This window comes from Rattus norvegicus, chromosome 4 (genome assembly GCF_036323735.1).
Source record: "Rattus norvegicus strain BN/NHsdMcwi chromosome 4, GRCr8, whole genome shotgun sequence".
NCBI classification, from domain to species: Eukaryota; Metazoa; Chordata; class Mammalia; order Rodentia; family Muridae; genus Rattus; species Rattus norvegicus.
In genome coordinates, this window is record NC_086022.1 from 117,930,383 (window position 1) to 117,953,637 (window position 23,255).

A 23,255-nucleotide genomic window follows, 5' to 3' on the forward strand; every position below is an offset into this window, starting at 1 on the left:
AAAAACAAGGTGGATGGCCCTTGACGATGACCAAGATTGACCTCTGGCCAGTGGGTGCATACCAACAGATACACAAACACACATAAATCCAAGCAGGGTGTGGTGATACGAAGGTTTTATTTTATTTTATGTAGGTGAGTGTTTGCCTACATGTATGTACCATTCTGGTGTCCATAGAAGCCAGAAAGGTTGTTTGATCCCAGGGAACTAGAGTTACAAATGATTGTGAGCTGCCATGTGGTTTCTCTGCTCCAAAAGCAGCAAGTGCTCTTTAGCCACTGAGCCATTTCTCTTGCCACACATTGTGACCGTTTGCCCCGGCCTGTGGGGGTTCAGAGGAGACCTGGGAGGGGGTGAAAGAATGGGGGACAGGAGGCGCAAAGAAGAGCAAGTCTGTGTTCTGATCAAGCTCTCAAACTTTATTTCAAAAAACAGCGGCTTACAAAGACACGCAGGCAGAAAGGTCACCCAGGACCGATCCATCACTGCCACCACCCTCCTTATAGTCCTAAACCATAAATTGCAGTTATACACTGATAAGAACAGACAACTGGCTAGGTGTCCCAAGGCTGCAGGCTGTAACTGGCTTAATTTTCCTGGAGATAGGGACCATATAATGAGCAGAACATCCCTGAGTGTACTTGGCTCCTGGTAACTGTTTAGTTAATCCACTTAGATGGGTTTAGCTAGAACACATTTGGTTTGACTGCTCTCTAGTAATATGTGATTATATCATCTAGGTTACTATTACTCTGTCCTAGGAAAATGGTACTAAATCAAGAAAACTTTTAACATTGCCATTAAAGCCAGAGTTGTTAGGAACATCTTTTTGTACACAGGGTTTCCCTGGGTATTTCTTGCTGCCCTGGAACTCACTTTGTAGACCAGGCTGACCTTGAACTCATTCACCTGTCTCTACTTCCTCTAGCAAACCTTACTGGCCTGTGCCACCAAAACTGACTTTTTTTTTTTTTTTTTTTAAAACGAGTCTTTATTGTCCCCACTACTTGAGGGGGATAAATTGGGATGAGTGGGTGGCGCCAATGCCGGGCCGGCTGTGCTTCACAGGCTTGTAGGTGATGGAGAACACGCCCAGGTAGTGGCCGATCACCTCGGGTTTGATCTCCACCTGGTTGAAGGTCTTGCCGTTGTACACACCCACCATGCTGCAGACCCTCTAGGGCAGAATGATCATGTCCCTAAGGTGGGTCTTCACCACCTCCGGCTTCTCCATGGGTGGCGCCTCCTTCTTGGCCTTCCTCAAGCACTTGAGCAGTGGAGTGCTGCTTCGTCCGCAGGCCTCGGTTCAGGCGCCGTCTCTGCCGGGCGCTGTACAACTGCATCAGCTACTCATAGGACATGTCCAGCAGCTGGTCGAGGTCCACGCCACGGTAGGTGAACTTGCGGAAGGTTCGCTTCTTCTTCTGCTCCACTTCCGCCATCTTGGCGGCTACTCGGAAAAGTGACTTTTTTTTTTTTTAATGAAACTTATCCTGACAGTTTTATACACCTATCTAATGTATTTGACCACACTCACCCTTCTTTACTAATATTTATACCAATAAAGACACAGGAGGGAGTCGTAGACTGAGGCAAAAACCTGCTAGTTCAGGAGGTAACTTTATTTTCTTAACTATATACGAAATATATATCTACAAGCCTGACTCTACAACTAAACTGCCAGCTTTTTCTTTTTTCTCTCCATCTTTATTAACTTGGGTATTTCTTATTTACATTTCGATTGTTATTCCCTTTCCTGGTTTCTGGGCCAACATCCCCTAACCCCTCCCCCTCTATAGTGGTGTTCCCCTCCCCATCCTTCCCCCATTACCGCCCTCCCCCCAACAATCACGTTCACTGGGGGTTCAGTCTTCAACTGCCAGCTCTTTAGAAATTGCTTTCTACCTGTGTCATTCTACCGAGCTAGTCTACCTTTCCCTTGAGCTCCTCCAAACCCAAGAGGGCTCCTTAGCTCTCTTTCCCAGAATACTGTTTTACCTGTGTCCTGCCCACTGCTTCTCTGTTGTTCCTGAAAACCCAAGGAGAAAATCTCTATCTCTTACCAGAGCTCCTTCCATGAAGAGAGCCAAAACAGAGCACCTATCCAAGGTCCAATTGCTATAAAGGAAGTCTCTAGCTCCCCTCTACACCCTTGATAGGCTGAACCATGCCACCATCATGGTGTGTGTGTGTGTGTGTGTGTGTGTGTGTGTGTGTGTGTGTGTGTTTCACCTTTATGTTAGGGTAGCTCAAGACCACCTAGCTGACTTTGCCTTGGGCCATAGAGCAAAGACCACAAAACTTCTCCCCAGCTACTTGCCTTAAGCTAGGCAGGAACGTGCCATTGTTTAGGATCCTTATCTATGTAGGCTTTTAGAAGCACACACAAACACTCTCTTCAGGACACACCTAACTGCTTCTGACATCCATTTAAGCTTTTATATGTTGCTAACAATTAGGTTTTCTATGCACAATAATCAACAATCCTGTAACACCTTCCCTTCAACCTCCCACTCCTCCCTTTATGCCTCCCTCTCACTTTCATTTCTTTCTTGTGGGGGAGGGAGTGTTGTTTGTCTACTTGTTTGTTTTGAAACACTGTGTAACCATGGGTGACCTGGAACTCACAGAGGTCAGCTTGCCTCTGTGTGCCACCACACCTGGTATGACAGTTTTATGTCAACTTGACACAAACTAAAGTCATCTGAGGGGAGGGAACCTCAATTAAAAAAAAAAAATACATCCTGGGCTATAGAGATGGCCCAGCGGTTAAGAACACTGCCTGTTCTTCCAGAGGTCCTGAGTTCAATTCCCAGCAACCACATGGTGGCTCACAACCATCTGTAATGGGATCTGATGCCCTCTTCTGGTGTATCTGAAGACAGCTACAGTGTACTCATAGAAATAAAATTTAAAATAAATAAATTTCAAAGAAAGAAAGGAAGGAAGGGAGAAAGAAAGAAAGTGACTCCATAAGATCAATCTGTAGGCAAGCCTGTAGGGCATTGTCTTGAGTGACTGATGGGAGAGAGCCCAGCCCATTGTGGGTGGTGCTCTCTCTGTGCCAGCGGTCCTGGGTGATATAAGAAGGTAATTGGGGCTGGGGATTTAGCTCAGTGGTAGAGCGCTTACCTAGGAAGCGCAAGGCCCTGGGTTCGGTCCCCAGCTCCAAAAAAAAAGAACCAAAAAAAAAAAAGAAGGTAAGCTGAGCAAGCCATGAGGAACAACCCAGTAAGCAGCATCCCTCAACAGTCTGTGCATCAGCTCCTGTCTCCAGGTTCCTGAGTTCCTGTCTGACTTCCTTCAGTGATGAACATTGGTAAAGAAATATAAGCCAAATAGGCCCCTTTCTCTCCAAGCTGCTTTTTGGTTGTGGTGTTTCACCTCATCAATAGAAGCCATAACTAAGACACCTGGCCCCTTTGTTTTTGTTTTGTGACCCATAGAGTTTAACCAGGACTGCTGTCATGAACATTTGTACCTGTGTCCTGAGACATATTGACATTTTTTTCTGGAAGATATATCTAGAACAGTGATGTTGCAATATCTAGTGATGTTGCAAAGACCAATAGTGTTTTGTAAGGGGATTGTTACACTTGTACCTTTGTACCAGTAGTGTACAAGAGTCACTGTTACAGTCTTTATCAACATCTGCTCTTTGACTCTTATTTGGCTTGTGCAGTGTGGTATTTCTGCTTCAGTTTTTCTGGCTTCTTGAATTTTCCTTATGACCTTTGCACTTAGTTTTTCTTCTGCCTAGAGGTTCTTGTCCTAGTTTGTTTCTGTTGCTGTGATAAAACACTAAGCAAAAGAAACTTGGTGAGAAGAGGGTTTTATGTGACTTATACTTCCCAGTCACTGTCTGCTACTGAGAAAAACTAAGGCAGGAACTCAACCAGGGCAGGAACCAGAAGGCAAGAACTGAAACAGAGGCCATGGGGGAATGAATGCTGTTTACTGGCTTGCTCCTCCATGACAGCTGTCTGCTTTTTTTTTTTTTTTTTTTTTTTCTTTTTTCCGGAGCTGGGAACCGAAACCAGGGCCTTGCGCTTGCTAGGCAAGCGCTCTACCACTGAGCTCAACCCCAGCTGTCTGCTTTCTTATACAATCCAGCACCACGTGGTCAGGACTAGCCCTCTTCAACATCAAACATCTATCAAGGAAATGTGCCACTGGCCACTGATGGAGACATTTTCTGAGTTGAGGGTCCCTCTTCTCAGGTGATCTTAGCTTTGACGAAAATTAACCAGCATAAATCTATAGACTCCATTGTTTGTTCTCTCAACTTCTCGGGTTGTCTGAGTCCTTCCTTGTTCAACCCTTTTAAAACCCCATGCTTCTTCCCCCTTTCCTTAACCCTACCTTCTTTGCTTTTCCCCAGTGCACGTTCACCACAGAGGAAAGCTGTGGTAATGGGGAGTTTGCAAGTCCAGCCCATTGCTATACCTAGAACTTAGAGCAAGTAGGACGCCCATAGCCTACTTCAGTAAGCATTTGCTGACTTTACTGAATGATTTTCATTGAGATTCCATTTGCTTTTCTTGATCACTAATGAAGTAGATTATATTTTTCTTGGCCATTTTTATGTCCTTGGCCATAAAATACCTACTCAGATACTTTGTCCATTTTTCTAATGGGCTGTTTCATATTTTCTTATTGCATTGTAGGTGTTCTTTATGAAGTCATATTATCCTTTATGGCATAATGTAACAATTTTCATTACATTTTATAAGTTTTGTTTTACTTCTAAATGGTCAAGTTTATTAATATCCCTTCACGTTTGTCTTGAGTGTTATATAAGAAATTGTTAGGGATGGAGAACTGGCTACACAGTTAAGAGCAACTACCGGGAGTCAGTTCTCTTCTTCCACGTTTGAATCCAACTCAGATTGTTAGGTTTGGAAGCAGGTTCCTGAGACACTGAGACATCTTGACAGCTGTGATTTAATCTTATATTAAGATACTTGGGCTGGGGCTGGAGAGATGGCTCAGTGGTTAAGAGCACTGACTGCTCTTCCAGAGGTCCTTAGCTCTTCCTTGCCCTTAGCAACCACATGGTGGCTCACAACCATCTGTAATGGGAATCAATGCCCTCTTCTGGTGTGTCTGAAGACAGCCACAATGTACTCATATACATAAAATAAATAAATCTTTTTTAAAAAGATACTTAATTAGATTATATTATCAATTATAGTTGAGCATCTGTAGGTTAAGTTTAGGCTTCTTCCTATATAATCCAGACATTTGGCCCCTCTCCCCTCTTCTCTCTTTCTGTATTCGCCCTTTCTGTCTTTCTCTCCCTACCCCATCTCCATGGCAACTCCCCTGGCCTCAATCCTTGGGGCCAGTGATTCACCTGAGAGCAGCTTCCCAATAAACCGGCCTTTACTATAATCTACTTTGACTTGAACTGGTTCATTTCACTGGCAGAGAAATAGCCTATCAGTCACGCTGTCATCTGCAGAGTGGTAATCTTATTTCTGATCTTTATACCTTTTTTTCCCCCTTCTTTACTTCATTAGGTAGGTCCACCCTCATACTGTAAAACGTCAGCGAGAACAAAAGCACAGATAGAAATAGGTGCAGTAGGCTGAATAGGGTCTGAAATCATGTTGCCTAGATCCTCAAAATGTAACCTGACTGGGAACCAGCATCTGCAGCAGTTAGAGCTAAAAGTCAATCTGAGATCACACCGGATCAGGTGGGTGTGAAATGTGAAGAGTCCAGACAGGAGATGGGAAGCAGAGACAAAGAGGAGACGTTGGTGACGGATGAGTCACTTTTATTTTACTGATGGTTTTATGAGGGAATAGCCCTTAGTAATGTGTGTTAAGGATATGCTGTTCTTAGATATGTATTCTCCACTATAGTACCTTTTATGCTTTTTACATTTTTATAAATCATAATTTTCTATAGCTAATGTGTTGTTGAGATAGAGACAAAGCTAGAAGCACATTCAACTTTAGCATGCCTGAGAGGTTACTTTTTCAAAGAATCCTTAGGTGACTCTGGCAAACTTTAGTCATAATTTGAGGGTTCTTACTCACTATGCTTTATGAATTTCTGATAAAATTTAAAATCTTGCCAGGTTCACTGGCATGTGCCTGTGGCGCCTACTTTTGGAAGGCTGACGTGAGCAGAGCACTTGAGTTCACATGTTAAAAACTAGCATGAGTAATGTATTGGCATCCTCTCTCTCTCTCTCTTTTTGCTCTTTTTTTTTTTTTTTTTTCTTTTTTCTTTTTTTTTCGGAGCCTTCACAGGACCAAGGGCTTCTCCTGTTGATGCCGGACAATGACATCCTCTGCTACATATGTGACTGGAGCCATTGGTCCCTCCATCTGTATTCATTTGTTGGTGGTTTAGTCCCTGGGAGCTCTGGTTGGTTGAGACTGTTGCTCTTCCTATGGTGTTGCAAACCCCTTTGATTCCTTCAGTCTTTTTTCTAACTCTTCCATTGAGGCCCCCTTGTTCAGTCCAAAGGTTAGCTGCAAGCATCCTCTTCTGTATCAGTAGGGCTCTGGCAGAGCCTCTTGGGACACCCATATCTGGCTCCTGTCAGCAAACACTTCTTGGCATAGTGAATGGGTTTGGTGGCTGCATATGGGATGGATCCCAGGTAGGGCAGTCTCTGGACGACCTTTTCTTCAGTCCCTGCTCCACTCTTTGTCCCTGTATTTCTTCCTGTGAGTATTTTGTTCTCCCTTCTAAGAAGGAAGGAAGCATCCACATTTTGGTCTTCTTCTTGAGCTTCATATGATCTGTAAATTTTTTCTTAGCTATTCCATGTTTTTGAGCTAATATCCACTTAAGAGTGAGTGCATACCATGTGTGTTCTTTTGTGATGGGATTACCTCACTCAGGATGATATTTTCTAGTTCCATTTGCCTAAGACTTTCATATAGTCATTGTTTTTAATAGCTGAGTAGTACTCCATTGTGTAAATGTGTACCACATTTTCTGTATCCATTCCTCTGTTGAGGGACATCTGGGTTCTTTCCAGCTTCAGGCTATTATAAATAAGGTTTCTATAAAATAGTGGAGCACGTGTCTTTTGGGTGTATTCCCAGGAATGGTATAGCTGGGTCCTCAGGTAGTACTATGCCCAATTTTCTGAGGAACTACCAGACTGTTTTCCAGAGTGGTTGTACCAGCTTGCAATCCCACCAACAATGGAGGAGTGTTCCTCTTTCTCCACATCCTCACCAGTTTCTGCTGTCACCTGAGTTTTTTATCTTAGTCATTCTGACTCAGTGAGGTGGCATCTCAGGGTTGTTTTGATTTGCATTTATTTCCCTGATGCCTAATGCTGAACATTTCTTTAGGTACTTCTCAGACATTTGGTATTCCTCAGTTAAGAATTCTTTGTTTAGCTCTGAACCCCATTTTTAAATAGGATGATTTGATTCTCTGGAGTCTAACTTCTTGAGTTCTTTGTATATATTGGATATTAGCCCTCTATTGGATGTAGGATTGGTAAAGATCTTTTCCCAATCTGTTGGTTGCTGTTTTGTCCTGTTGACAGTGTCCTTTACCTTACAGAAACTTTGCAATTTTATAAGATCCTATTTGTTGATTCTTGATCTTAGAGCATAAGCCACTGGTGTTCTGTTCAGGAAAATTTTACCTGTGCCCATGTGTTTGAGGCTCTTCCCCAATTTCTCTTCTATTAGTGTCACTGTATCTGTCTTTATGTGGAGGTCCTTGGTCCACTTGGACTTGAGCTTTGTACAAGGAGATAAGAATGAGTCAATGTGCATTCTTCTACATGCTGACCTCCAGTTGAACCAGCACCATTTGTTGAAAATGCTATCTTTTTTCCATTGGATGCTTTTAGCTCCTTTGTCAAAGATCAAGTGACCATAGGTTCATTTCTGGGTCTTCAATTCTATTTTATTGATCTACCTGCCCATCTCTGTACCAATACCATACAGTTTTTATCATGTAGTACTGCTCTGTAGTACAGCTTGCTCTGTAGTACAGCTTGAGGTCAGAGATGGTGATTTACCCAGAAGTTCTTTTATTTGTTGAGAATAGTTTATCTATCCTGGGTTTTTTACCTTTCCAAATGAATTTGCAAATTGCTCTTTCTCTATGAAGTTGAGTTGGAATTTTGATGGGGATTGCATTGAATCCATAGATTGTTTTTGGCAAGATGGCCATTTTTTTTAAAAAAGATTTATTTATTTATATATAAGTACACTGTAGCTGTCTTCAGACACACCAGAAGAGGGCATCAGATTTCATTACAGATGGTTGTGAGCCACCATGTGGTTGTTGGGATTTGAACTCAGACCCTCTGGAAAAGCAGACAGTGCTCTTAACCAGTGAGCCATCTCTCCAGCCCAAGATGGCCATTTTTACTATATTAATCCTGCCAATCCATGAGCATGGAAGATCTTTCCATCTTCTGAGATCTTCTTCAATTTCTTTCTTCAGAGACTTAAAGTTCTTGTCATACAGATCTTTCATTTGTGGAGAAAGCATTTGACAAAATTCAACACCCCTTCATGATAAAAGTATTGGAGAGATCAGGAATTCAAGGTGCATACCTAAACCTAATAAAAGCAACATACAACAAACCAGAAGCCAACATCAAACTAAATGGAGAGAAACTTGAAGCAATTTCACTAAAATCAGGGACTAGACAAGGTTGCCCACTCTCTCACTACCTATTCAATATAGTACTTGAAGTCCTAGCCAGAGCAATTAGACAACAAAAGGAGGTCAAAGAGATACAAATTGGAAAGGAAGAAGTCAAAATATCACTATTTACAGATGATATGATAGTATACTTAAGTGACCCCAAAAATTCCACCAGAGAACTCCTACAGCTGATAAACAACTTCAGCAAAGTGGCTGGTAATAAAATTAACTCAAACAAATCAGTACTCAAAGGATAAAAAGGCTGAGAAAGAAACTAGGGAAACGGACTGGAGAGATGGCTCAGTGGTTAAGAGCACCGACTGCTCTTCCAGATGTCCTGAGTTCAATTCCCAGCAACCACATGGTGGCTCACAACCATCTGTAAAGAGATCTGATGCCCTCTTCTGGTGTGTCTGAAGACAGCTACAGCATACCTATATATAATAAATGAATAAATTTTTAAAAAATAAAAGAAACTAGGGAAACACCAATAGTCGTTCAATAGTCCCAAAGAATTTAAAATACTCTGGTGTGGCTCTAACCATGTTTATACTTTAGATGGCCCATTAAGCCCCACTAGAGTGTCTAGTCACTTTCTAGTCAAAAGTCTCAAAGTGTTCCATAATCCTGCAGGCATCAACATAGTGAGGCCAATCACAGCAGTGCCTCAGTCCCTGGTACCCACTTTTGTCTTGGTACCTATACTTACTCCAACAGGGCACACCTTCTATAATGCCATTCCCTATGAGCCTGTGGGGGCCATTCTCATTCAAACCACCACAATAATTCATTCTCCAAAGTGGGCCTCTGTCTTGAATTGCTTTTCGTAGGCTGTATGTGAACTCCACACACGGTTGTCAGGGCAGGAGACAGATAACAATCTTGTAGCAACAGAATAATCTCATTTTATGCTTGAGGAAACTATTAATGCTGCTTGAATTAGTACTTAAATAAACAGCTTTTTTGCTTTATGGTTGATGTCATGCTTCTGAATCATGATTTTAATGAAGAGGATCCCTCAAATTCAGATAAGAATATTTGTTTATACAGTACCACCTTATAAACAGGTACTTGACAGTAACAACTGTGTACATGTTTTCATTCTTACCATTTTTGATGGTTTGAATGGTATGTCTTTCATAGTCTCCGGCATTTAAATACTTGGCCCTCATTTGGTGGTACTATCTGGGTAGGTTTAGGAGATGAGAACTTGAGAGAGGAAGTATGTCACTGAAGGCAGACTTTAAGGTTTCAAAAGCCACTGCCATTCCAGTTTTCTGTGTTTGTTTTATGCTTGTGGTTTAATATGTGAGGTTTCAGGGGAGACTAAGAAGGGAGGTAGCAATTGGGATGGAAATGAGTCAATAAGTTAATTTTTAAAAGTGAGCTTTCAGCTCCATCTGAGCACTATGCCTCCCTGCTGCTAAGCTTCCCTGCTGTGTCAGCATAGATGGATTCTCACCCCTCAGGAACCAGAAGCACAATAAACCCATCCTTTTGTAAGCTGCCTTGGTTATGGTGTTTTATCACAACAATAGAAAATTTACTGCGTGCTGGGCATGGTGGTGCATGGGTTTAGTCGCAGCACTCCAGAGGCAGAGGCAGAGGCAGATGGATTTCCGAGTTTGAGGAGAGTCTGGTTTACATAGCAAGTTCCAGTCTAGTCAGAGACCCTGACTTAAAAAAATGTAACTCCTGTAGGCGTTGGTACCAGGGAATGGGCTCCTTCTGTGACAGAGCTAACCAGGCTCTCTTTTAGAATAACATAAAAAACTTTGGACTAAAATACTGACTGGTTGAACGCTGTTCAGTGGGAGCTTGGTAGACAGTTATGAGAGCCACACAGACTGAGAAGCCCAAGGCAAATGGCTTCATGTGGGCAATGATATTAGCAATTGATCTAGAGAATGATTTGGTGACAGTTTGGGAGAAGAGTGGCAACTTTCTACCCATGTTTTATGGACTTGCCTGAGGCTAAATATAAAGGTAATGGAATAATTTTTATGGTGGAGACTTCAAGACAGCCTAATATTGCCTGTCACATGGTTATTGAATGGAGTACTACTCAGCTATTAAAAACAATGACATCATGAATTTTTTTTTTTTTCGGAGCTGGGGACCGAACCCAGGGCCTGTGCTTGCTAGGCAAGCGCTCTACCACTGAGCTAAATCTCCAACCCCTGACATCATGAATTCTTAGGCAAATGGATGGAACTAGAAAATATCATCCTGAGTGAGGTAGCCCAATCACAAAAAAACACACATCGTATGCACTCACTGATAAGTGGACACTAGCCCCAAAACTCAGATTACCCAAGATACAATCCACAGACCACATGAAGTTCAAGAAGAAGAATGACCAAAATGTGGATGCTTCAGTCCTTCTTAAAAGGGGGAACAAAAATATGCATAGGAGGAAATATGGAGACAAATTTTGGAGCAGAGACTGAAGGAAAGGCCATCCAGAGCCTGCCCCACCTAGGGATCCAGCCCATATACATACAGCCACCAAACCCAGACAATATTGCTGATGCCAAGAAGTGCATGCTGACAGGAGCCTGATATAGCTGTCTCCTGAGAGGCTCTGCCAGAGCAAGACAAATACAGAGGTGGATGATAGCAGCCAACCATTGAACTGAGAATGGGGTCCCAGTTGGAGAAGTTAAAGAAAGGATTGAAGGAGCTGAAGGGATTTGCAACCCCATAAGAACAACAATACCAACCAACCAGAGCTCTCAGGGACTAAACCACCATCCAAAGAGTACACATGGACAGACCCATGGCTCTAGCTGCATATGTAGCAGAGGATGGCCTTGTTGGGCACCAATGGGAGGAGAAGCCCATGGTCCTGTCCAGGCTGTAACCCCCAGTGTAAAGGAATGTCAGGGTGGGGAGGCGGGAAGGAGTAGGTGGATGAGTGGGGGAACACCTGCATGGAAGAAGGGGAATGTGGGATAGGATAGTGGGTTTATGGACAGGAAACTGGGAAAGGAGATAACATTTGAAATGTAAAATAAAAAGTCCAATTAAAAAAAGAATTAAGTTTTAATTAAAATTAAAAAAAGAAAGAAAGAAAAAAAGGACATGACTGTTCCTAGGTATGGTGGAAGAGAAAGTTTATTACAGCAGGAGCATGGGGAGGGTCTATAGAGGAGATGACGAGACTGAGTTGGACCACGTGAAAAGGGGAGGAAGGCAAGGAAGAAGGGAGAGATAGGAGTCAGGTGCAACAACTAGGAGGCCAAAGGTACAAAAGGGGCAGATAATCAAAGTGTCTGGATTATTTAGGGAAGAGCCTCAGTGGGATGGACAGCCTAGCCTCTGGGCTGGAGAGTTCAGGGAAGAGGGGGTTGGTGATATATGAGCTTTGCCTTATAACAGGTAGGGACTGAGGGATGCTAGCAGAATTTGGAGGCCTGGTCCATTTTGATATGCTAAATAGGCACCTGAATCCTTTGTCTTGGGTTTGAAACTTAACATCTTAGCTTTTTGTTGATAATGATAGGGGGTAAAATAATCTATAAGTACTTCCTGCTAACATTGGGACATCATTGTTGGAGACCCAAAAATGATTTTGATTAAAATCCTTACACTCTTTTCTCTATCCAGAAGACAGTATATAGGTTAGACAGATGTTTCTAACAAACACTTTTAAGTTTATACTTAGACGACAACCAAAGGGAATATAAAATGTTGAGGTTGTGAGTACTCAGTGCTTACCAGAGCCAGGTTAATAGCTTCTCAGAACTCCACTGATGAATGTTCAAACTGAGCTTTTGAAGTCTTAGTATAATAGTAGCATAGCATAGCGAGGGAAAGAAATCTGAAACTTTTTTTTTTTTTTTTTTGGTTCTTTTTTTCGGAGCTGGGGACCGAACCCAGGGCTTTGCGCTTCCTAGGTAAGCGCTCTACCACTGAGCTAAATCCCCAGCCCCAATCTGAAACATTTTTAATTTTTCCATACCTTAAGTCAACTTTCTTTTTAAAACTTAACACGGGGCTGGAGAGGTGGCTCAGTGGTTAAGAGCACTGACTGCTCTTCCAGAGGTCCTGAGTTCAATTCCCAGCAACCACATGGTGGCTCACAACCATCTGTAATGAGATCCGATGCCCTCTTCTGGCGTGTCTGAAGACAGCTACAGTGTACTTATATACAATAAATAAATAAAATCTTTAAAAAAAACCAAAAAACAAAAAACTTAACACTTTCCCATCCTCAGATCTTTATTACTTGCAATCACACATCCTAAATCACCTTCTTAGACCCTCATTTTCTTAGATCCTTACAACTTAAGCCTTCTCATCCTTGGACCTTAAGTAAACTTTACACCTTCTTTTTCTATCTAACCATTCACCATGAGACACAAGTAGCTGATTTCTGAAAACAGTCATTGTAAAGTGAGTTCCTTTTAAATAAAGGAATAGTAAAAAGTTACGTTGAAATCTGTTTTGTGAGCATATCTTGTTTTTGGAGTCTGGTAGCAAGGTAAACTGTGTCTGGACCTAGTAGTAGCTCTAGGAAAGTGAGGCTTCTGGCCTGATGTTTACACATAAAAAGCACTGAGAAGGCAGCTGAAGCCTTGGTTGCTGCTGTCAAACTACAGAGCTATCACTGAGCTGGTTGTCAACGCCATCAGAGCTCGGAGAAGGATGTATTTCACCAGAGTAAGCCAAAAGTACAGACCAAGCAGTTTCTATTACAATGACAGAACTGTACTGGCTATCCGGACAGTCACCCTAGCTTCCTCTGTGGTTGTTGATGGCAGAGGTCCCAGGGCGGTGTCAGTCTTCAGCCTCCAGGGCCAGAAGATCCAAGAAACTTCCTGTGGAGTAGGACCAGCCTACCTTGTCTAGGCAAAGCAGGGCAACCTACTCCCCAGTGTCCTGCTTGTATACAGTTTGCACAGAGTCCTGGCAGTAGGTGAGGTGAACAACAGTTTTTCACCCAGTGTCCAGCTTTGCTACATTTAAAGCAAGCTCCAGAAGGTGTTCTCCCAAGCCTATCATCTTCTTTGGAGGAGATTAAAGCTTTTCCTGTAATTAATTACATTAGTAAGTAGCATGACTATAAGATAGTTCTGAATACGTTAAAGAATTTGATCATTTATAAGGTGACTATTAGCTTGCGTGTCTTAATCATCTTTAACAGTTTATAAAAAGTTAGTTGCTTTTACAAGATTAGTATTTTGCAGTTTTATCTTTGTTAGGTTTAGCTTTAAATAATCAAACGTATCTTATTTATCAAACATATTTTGTTACTTATCTAAATTTTCTAGAAGTTTGGTGTTGACCAATTAACAAAGGCATAAATTCTTAGGTGTAAATCTCTAAGTCAACTTTTGTTAATCTAAATAGACCTTTATAACCTTAAAATTTTATCACTATAGAGAGTATATTGTTAATCAGAGTTGAATCACACATGCAGTTATGTTGTGTCAAATATAACCTTAAATTTTTATCATCATATAAAAATTTATACTAATCTAAAATATTTTGGAGAATTGTTGTTGCTTCCTTAGTCTAAAAGATGATAAAAGGATGAACTAAGTGCTTAGTAGGACTAAGTTTTGTAATTGCTGTATACCATGTAGTCATCTTTTTTTTTTTTTTTAAGATTTATTTTATTTATATGAGTACACTGTAGCTGTCTTCAGACACACAGAAGAGGGCATCAGATCCCATTACAGATGGTTGTGAGCCATCATGTGGTTGCTGGAATTGAACTCAGGACCTCTGGAAGAGCAGTCAGTGCTCTTAACCGCTGAGCCAACTCTCCAGCCCCCGTGTAGTCATCTTAAGATGATGAAGTCACAGGACATGTATTCCTTAACCTCAGTAAAGATGGAAGCCAGTCATGTGGCTGCTTACATCTTGATGAGGTCCTTAGCCACGATAGAGACAAGTCACGTGGTTGCTCTTTAAAACATGTTTTCCTAGTAGATCTATTTTTTAAATGAGAGTTGAATCCAAGTTACATATAGACTCTAAAGCAGAGTTGAACAACATATATAGGGTGTTGTAGCAAATTAAAACTCCTATGTATAGGTTTTAACCATAAACCTTTTTTTAAAAATAAGTTTAAAGCCAAATTTGTTACAGATTTTGTAGATCCTTTAGCCACAACCAGCAAAGTGACAAATCAATCTTGAGATAGAGTGTTTACATACACAATAGTCTTTTTTTTTAAAGATTTATTCATTTATTATGTATAGGTACACTGTAGCTGTCCTCAGACACACCAGAAGAGGGCATCAGATCTCTTTACAGATGGTTGTGAGCCACCATGTGGTTGGTGGGACTTGAACTCAGGACCTCTGGAAGAGCAGTCGGTGCTCTTAACTGCTGAGCCATCTCTCCAGCCGGAGACATCCCTTTCAATTCTCTTTTTTTTTTTTTTTTAAGATTTATTTATTATGTATACAGCATTCTGCCTGCATGTACACCTATGCACCAGAAGAGGGCACAGATCCCATTACAGATGGTTGTGAGCCACCATGTGGTTGCTGGGAATTGAACTCAGGACCTCTGGAAGAGCAGCCAATGCTCTTAACCTCTGAGCCATCTCTTCAGCCCGAGACATCCCTTTCTATATGATGAGAATCTGGTTGGGTAAGAGGAAGCTTCTAGGCACATGGGTGTGGCTTTTGTAATAAAAGACAAAGCAAGGGGCTCTATAGTGCTATCCAGTAGGAGAGAGACAAGCGGTTAGAGGAGAAAACAGCTAGAGAGGCGTAAGTGTTTTAGTAAGTGGAACTACTCACATGGGGCCCAGAGGATGGTAATAGGGAAGTGCCCACGTGGTGTGCAGCCGAAACGGATGTAGGAGGTGGCTGCTCATGTGGTAGGTGGCTCAAAAAGCCATAGCAGAGAGAGAGGACACTTGCTGAGTAGGTGAGGAGAGAAAGATTGTTAGTTAAGGCGGAGGGGAGAAGCTGCTGAAGAGGGGAACTTAGAATCAAACAAATGATCATTATATACCTTAGGAGAATCAGATCAGCAGCTTGGTTTGGAGAGTCCACATTTCTTGGGGAGGGAACTTATTTAAGCCACTCCTGGGTTTTAGTATCAGATGAATGAAAAAAGAAAAAGGAGAGGGAAGGACATGACTGCTCTTAGGTATGGTGAAAGAGGAAGTTTATTGTAGATAAAATGGAGAATGTAGGCAGAGGAGGTGTAATGGCTATTTCTGGTTGTCAACTTGACTTTATCTGGAATGAACTACAACCTAGAATTGGAGGGCTCACCTGTGATCCAGATCTTGAGGCTGGAAGACACAAGTTTCTGACCTGGGTCTTGGCATGGAGATCTTGAGGCATAGTGCCCTTGAAAAGCTTAGGCATAGGCAAGGTAATACAGGCCTTTACTCCCAGGAGACTGAGGCAAGGAGATCACTGAGTTGAAGGTCAGCCAAGGACAAAGCAAGTTCCAGATCCAGGTGTGGTGGTACACACCTTTAACCTGGGCCACACCACACCTTCTGCTGGATACCTACATAAGGACATTGAAAGAAGAAACACTCGCTTTTCTTCAATTGCTTGCACTTACTTGCCAGCACATCTGTTGGAACTACTTCTTCAGGATTCTAGATTAAATAGAAGACCAGCTGAAACAACTAGCCTTGTGGCTAGTACTAGAGCAAGTACTAGATTCTTGGACATCCACAGCTGCCCATTGTTGGGTAAGTTGGACTGCAGACTGTAAGTTATCACAATAAATTTCCTCAATATAGAGAGACAATTCATAGTTCTGTGACTCTAGAGAACCATGACTAATACAGGAAGGGACATTTTGGGTAGTCTAGAGTGGACTTGACAGTGCTGAACTGGACCATGTGGGCAAGAGGGGGCGGGCAACTGGGTGCAGCGGCCAGGAGGCCAAAATACAAAAGGGGCAGATAACCAAAATGTCTGGATTATATAGGAAAGAGCCTTTAGGGGAAGGGCCAGCCAGCCCCTGGGCTGGAAAGGTCAGGGTAGAGGGCATAGTGTGTGAGCTACACCTAGTAACTGGTAGGGACTGATGCTGGGAGAACCTGGAGGCTAGTTCCATTTTGATGTTAAATAGTCACCTCAGCTCTTAGTCTTGAGTGTGACATTTAACCATCACAGCTATAGAACAGTCACTAATAGACTGTTTCCATGAGTCAAGAATTTAGGACCAACTTCACCAGGTAATTCTTTGCTGTTTCTTATACTGCTGCTTTCAGGATGTCAACTCAATCTGTTAGCATTTGAAGAATTAGTTAGGGCTTGATTGGGACAGGCCTGGCTCTTTGAGGCTAGTGCCAGGGGTTACTCACAGTCCTGGATTAATCCAGAGTTCATATGTGGTTCTGTGTGGGTTGCCAGCTGGGGTATGTGTCAGCTCATAGGCCCCACTTTGGGCACCAAATGTGGGTCCCTGTTTTGCCCAGCTGCTGGGGTGCTGGGCAAACTAAACACTGAGCGTGACTGCATTTACCCTGCACAGCCTCGGCTGGATGTTGGCCTCAAGCAAAGCGCCAATACACTACTCAGAGGTTGGGGAAACGCAGCCTAGGATGTAGGAGGCCGAAGCTGGGGTACCCAAGCTCCTGGGCATCCAGTAGCTGCTGGAAACCACATGGAATCAGTACCGAAGGGCTGGGGTCCACAGGCCCACAGTGAGGGGACCAGCCGTGGGCCTCCAAATTCCTGGACATACTGACACACTGCTGGGTCACAGGGAGTTGGGGGTCCACGAACCTGCAAAGAGGCCAGGGTGAGGGGCACTCCGGCTTGGCTCATCGGTGGAGGTCCTTAGCTTAGTGAAGCACAGAGGAGCATTCTGTGGGAGGCTTAGGCAGCTCAGCTCTGTAGGCAAAGGCCTTCTCCATGCTCCCCACAGTTGGTTCCAAACTATTTATTGATTGTTCATTGTGGAAAATGGGTGCATACCACCACCTCAGGGTGGACCAGAGATTAAATACTTTTTTCATCGAGGAATGTCCTAGCTTATTGGACAAACCCTCAGGGCCTCTAAATACCTTATTAGCATAGAGTCCTGGGCTATGTGACCACAGGTAATGCTTCCTATGTGGTTAAGTGTGGCAAGTATTCTAGGCCAGGAATCTGGTAGGGAGCTGGTAGTGGCCTACCATCTCAGGTGGGCGCCTGTGTGCCAGGGACTCTGAACCCACTCAACCTTACCAAGTTTTCTGGCATGGTTCAATGTTCCACATCATCATGGTGGAAAGCAATTCAGTGTCCAGGTAGACATGGTGCTGGAGAAGGAGCTGAGAGTTCTATATCTTGATCCACAGGCAGCAGGAAGAGACTGGATATGTTTCACACTGGGCATAGCTTGAGCATTTAAGACCTCAAAGCCCAGCCGCCACAGTGACACACTTCTAACAAGACCATATCTTCTAATAGTGTCACTCCTTATGGCCAAGCATTCAAACACACGAATCTTTGTGGGCCATACCTATTCAAACCACCACACTAATTGGAAAGCAGGGCAGATAAAAGAATAGATTGGGGAGTTGTGGAGTTCGAAGAAGGAGTTTTAGGGAGCATTTTTTTCTTTACATCTATCTATCTATCTATCTATCTATCTATCTATCTATCTATCTATCTATCTATGCAAGCATGTATGTATGTATGTATTAGTGTTCTTTCTCTGTAACAGAATGCCTGAGAAATACAATGTAAGTTTGGAAGGATTTATTATTGTTGCCTATTGATTTAAAGGCTTCAGTCCCCGTTGTAACTTGGTCCTGTTGCTTCTAGATCTGTGTGTGGTGATGCAGAGCATTGTGGCAGAGGGTGGAGGAAAGTGGTTTATCTCATGATAGACAAGAGGCAGAGAGATTAGGAGAGGTGGGGACTGGACACTTTTCAAGGCATGACCCCCAAGTGTGCATGACTCACATACCTACATGACCTACTTCCTCTAACCAATTACCGCCTTCTAGTTTTCACTTGACTGCCCACTAATGGTATCAAATCATGATTCCTTCCATGGAGCAATCCAGTGATTAAAAATCAGCAACGTCATGATCCATCATCTTTCAGTAGTGCCTCCAGCTGGAGACAACTTGAGCCTTTTGGGATACCATTCTTTCCTTTCTGTTGCAGTGATAAAATACTCTAACGAAAAGCAGTCTAGGAGAGGGAAGGGTTTATTTAGCTTGCACTTACAGATCAGTCTATCACTGAGGGAAGTGAAGGCAGGAGCTCAATGCAGGCCTGCTTGATAATCCACACAGCATTACTTGTAACCAAGGAACTCCCAACCAAGGAAGTACACGTAAACTGTGGAGAAGAGATGTTTGAAGGCTCATTTTCAGGGTCATGCTTAGCTAGCTTTCTTATACAGTCAAGGAATACTTGTCCATGGAATGGTGCAGCCTACCTCATTTAATATACGACATCAATTAACAATAATGACAGCTCCCCACAGACATGCCAATGAGCCAGTATGATGTGAGAAATTCTTTAATTGAGACTCTTCACAGGTGAGTCTTGGCTGTGTCTGTTAAATTGTGATGGATGGAGATGAAGTGGAAATAAAAAATCAGACCCCCATCTCCAGAAGCAGAATTGTTTTTTAATCAAAACAACTAAAGATCCACAGTCTCTCTGCAGAAGTGGAGATGTACACACGGGACATGGAGTCGGACAGAGGGGTGCTTGGTTATTTTATGTAAATAAGGCAAAAGGGGGACTTGTAGAAGATTCTTCTGCAGGTCAGTTCCCTTCCAGTCTCAGAGGTAGGTAACTGTTGTTGTAAAAATATAAAAATAAAAAAGTATGGGTTGTCTTTTACCCACTTTGGTCCGCACCGCGGTGCCCCAAGATATCTGCTAGATATCTAGGTGGAAACATATCCCAGCCGCACACTTTCCTACACTCAAACCCTCACATAAAAGAACACACAACACAATAATCTTTGACCCAATTGGTAAGATATAATTGCCCACTTAAACATACAAAGCCCGGTACCATCTATCCCTTGAGAACATTAATAACAACCTGTAAATAAACAGAGCAGAATCTTAACATCACCTGCCATGGCTTCTCCCCTCTCTCTCTCCTCTCTCTCCTAGTCTCCTCCTCCTCCTTCAAACTTCTCTCCCGCCCATCCTTCCTTCTCCTCCAATAACAGGCTTCCTTCTATCCTGTACCTGCCCTTCACCTGTACTTTACAAATTCAATGGGGAGGTGGTTCTGGTGAAGTCATCTGACTTCTGAGTAGTGACTAGGTAGCTGTCCTAGGGGCAGTGGAATTAGTATCAAAATACAGATAACTTCCTGGTAAACCACAACAAGTAACCACTTCAGAGAGGTTAGCAGAAGTGCGCTGGAACCTAAGAGCTCACAGATTTTATCAGTGAAATCAGCTTTCCTATTCAGAGCTTCTAGGTCCACCTGAGACTTTTAGGTCATTAACCTAAATTGTAGTGACACTTTTGTTTGTAGTGACATTGCTGTAGTGACAGTTGAAGCTAACTAGGACAGGTGCACTTCACATCCCACGCACAGCAGAGATTACTGGCAGTTTTAGGTGGAAATAAGGACTTAGTGAAGAAGGTTTTTTTTTGTTTTTTTTGTTTTTTTTCTTTTTTTCGGAGCTGGGGACCGAATCCAGGGCCTTGCGCTTGCTAGGCAAGCGCTCTACCACTGAGCTAAATCCCCAACCCCGTGAAGAAGTTTTTAAGGAAGCATAAAAACTGGGATTATCGTGGATATAAGAGTCTGTGGGAAAACATTTTTCTTTTGACATAAGTCTTTATGACCATCTTTAAGTTTACATAAGATTTTCAGATTCAAATTTTAAGAATAAACTAATCCGGGCTGGAGAGATGGCTCAGCGGTTAAGAGCACTGACTGCTCTTCCAGAGGTCCTGAGTTCAATTCCCAGCAACCACATGGTGGCTCACAACCATCTGAAATGGGATCTGGTGCCCTCTTCTGGTGTGTCTGAAGACAGCTACAGTGTACTTATATATAATAAATAAATAAATCTTTAAAAAAAAGAATAAACTAATCCATTTTCCCTCCTTTCATCATTTACATATTAGAAAACTGAACTCCAATAAGTTTAGAGGATAAAGTAAGGTAGAGAGATGACTTGTGATTCCAGTGTTTCATTCAAAGTCTATTTATCGCAAGTGTCCTATAAGGTCAAGTGTTCCCTGTGCCACAGGGTCCCACCTCCTCTTTCCTCTCCATCACTCTTTTTCAATTGAACTGGCTTCCTACTGACTCCCATAGACTGTGCCTTGGCACTCGACGCTTCTCTAGTTCCAAAACTCTTTTTCTAGATGTCTGCATGGCTTCCTTTATATCTATTCTCAGATGCAGCCTCCTCAGAGAGGGCTTCCTTGAGCCCCCATATAAAAGATTCCTTAACTCTCTGTTCATTATTTCCCAATTTCTTTTGGAAATGGAAAATTATATTTTATATCATGACATTATATATTTGTTTATTATTTCATACCACTGAAGGTGAATTCTTTGAGGGTAAGAACTTTATTTTGTGTCGCCCTGTCTTGCAGTGCATAGAATACTATACTTACATAGAGTAAATACTCACATAATATTGGTTCAGCTGTGTTACTTCTTCGCCTTGAACCTTTCATTGCTAAAGCCCTTACAGTAGCCTGTGGTATAATTGAGTTGTGCTCTTATCTATTTCTATACTCACCTATATTCATGTGTTGAAGTCAACTCCAGTGCTCTCTAGAAAGTTGCTACAGTTAGACGCTTTTGCAAATGGGCTTAAAGATAAGTGAATTAATAAACATGGGGCTCTAAATCAATGTTATCAGTGGCCTTGTGAGAGGAAGAAGGGATACTAGGGATGCTGTGAATGGAGAAGAGGCCATGTGAAAAAAAATAGTGAGAACCAAAGACTAAGGCCTCAGAGGAACCCATTGACACCTTGACCTCCAGAACTAAGCAAGATACAGTCATGCATTGCTTAATAACAGGAAATTTCTGAGAAATGCAAAACACAGGATACATTTGCACAGAACTAGATAGTATCAGTCAGTTGACTTAAGTGCCTGCTAGACACATGAGAAATGCTAAATAAATAGAAGACTGCTGTTGATGTGTCATGGCATGTTGTCAGACGGTAAGCTTTTTTGTAGGTTGGGTGTATTCTAAAGAATGGTCACAGAGCTAACAATGGAGATACATGCCTGCAATCCCAACACTAGGAGACCGAGGGTTATGAATTTGAGGCCAATCTGAACTACAGATGAAACCCAGTCTAAAAAATAAAACAGAGGGGTTGGGGATTTAGCTCAGTGGTAGAGCGCTTGCCTAGGAAGCGCAAGGCCCTGGGTTTGGTCCCCAGCTCCGAAAAGAAGAACCAAAAAACAAAACAAACAAACAAACAAAAAAACCAGAAATAAAATAATAGCAGCAAACATAGTAAGTATATCAAACAACGTTCATCACCGATTATCGTTGCTACTCGTGTGTTGTACATAAGTTTGCATACTATTAAATGGCTAGCAGAGATATAGGTTGTTTGTACCGTAGGTATTTACTACAGATACAAATCTTGTGTCCTTGACGTTGTTATAACTACTTTGGTGATTTGAATGAAAATGGTCCCCGTGGGGTCCTAGGGAGTGGGGCTGGTAGGAGGTCTGGTCTAGGGAAGGAAGTGTGTCACTGCTTGTGAGTTTTGAGGTTTCAGATACTCATGACAGGTCCAGTGTCTCTCTTTTTCTGCTGCCTGCTGACTCAGGTGTAGAGCTCGCAGCTCCTTTTCCAGCACCATGTTTGCCTGTGTGCCGTCATGTTTCCCACCATTGATGATAATGGGCTAAACCTCTGAACTATAATCAGGCCCCGATTAAATGGGGTTCTTTATTTGATTTTTGTTGCAATTGCTTGCTTGGTTTTTTGTTGTCATGATCACGGTATCTCTTCACAGCAATAGAAACCCAAAGACAATTACCTTTCAGTTCTGGTGCCACACGCATGGCTTACTGTTGTTGTTTTCTAGCAAAATCTCAATTGTTCAATTTTACCAATGAAGACTTGGGGGCCAGATGCTAAGATGAAAGCCTACAAGCTCAGAGAAGCAGAGAAAATACACAGCTGACCTTCCTCATCCGACGTTCCGGAAGGAATGCTCCTTTCTCACGCTATCTCAAAAAAACTTCGATTTAATGCCCCTCCCTTCTACTTCCTGTGCGTCTCTCTCCATCCCCCCAACTCCTTCTTACTCTGCTTTGTCTTAATAATCCAATGTTCACTTCCTGTCAACTGGCTGCTTGTTCAGTCTCTTGGCCTATGGTCGATTTTATTTAATCTTGTTTACAATATTCAAGCAGAAAGCTCTTGGATTAAAGGTGTGTGCTAAGGTTGAACCACACCACAACTAAGAAGTTATTTTTTCCAGTAAATAGCACAATCTTGGGTTTCTCAATGTGATCAAATATCCTGCAACATATTGTTGACAAAAAATGTTTTGTGGTTTATGACTCTGATGCTTGCTAAGCTACCCAGTGTGTGGTACTTTGTTATGGCATTCCTGGCATACTTACCCTATTCACCCACCTCCTGTATTCCCTTACTCAAGCTGTGAATGGCCCCCCAATGCGTGCTTTCTTCTCAGAACTTTCT

At 42.4% G+C, this 23,255-nt stretch overlaps 1 protein-coding gene and 1 pseudogene across 13 annotated transcripts in view; one reads left to right on the forward strand and one right to left on the reverse strand.

Moving 5' to 3' along the window:
* Positions 1-23,255, forward strand: part of Zfp638 (zinc finger protein 638) — a 119,117-nt gene that overhangs the window by 16,855 nt on the left and 79,007 nt on the right. The gene's annotated exons all lie outside the window — the stretch shown is intronic.
* Rps15-ps12 (ribosomal protein S15, pseudogene 12) lies at positions 962-1,456 on the reverse strand (annotated as a pseudogene).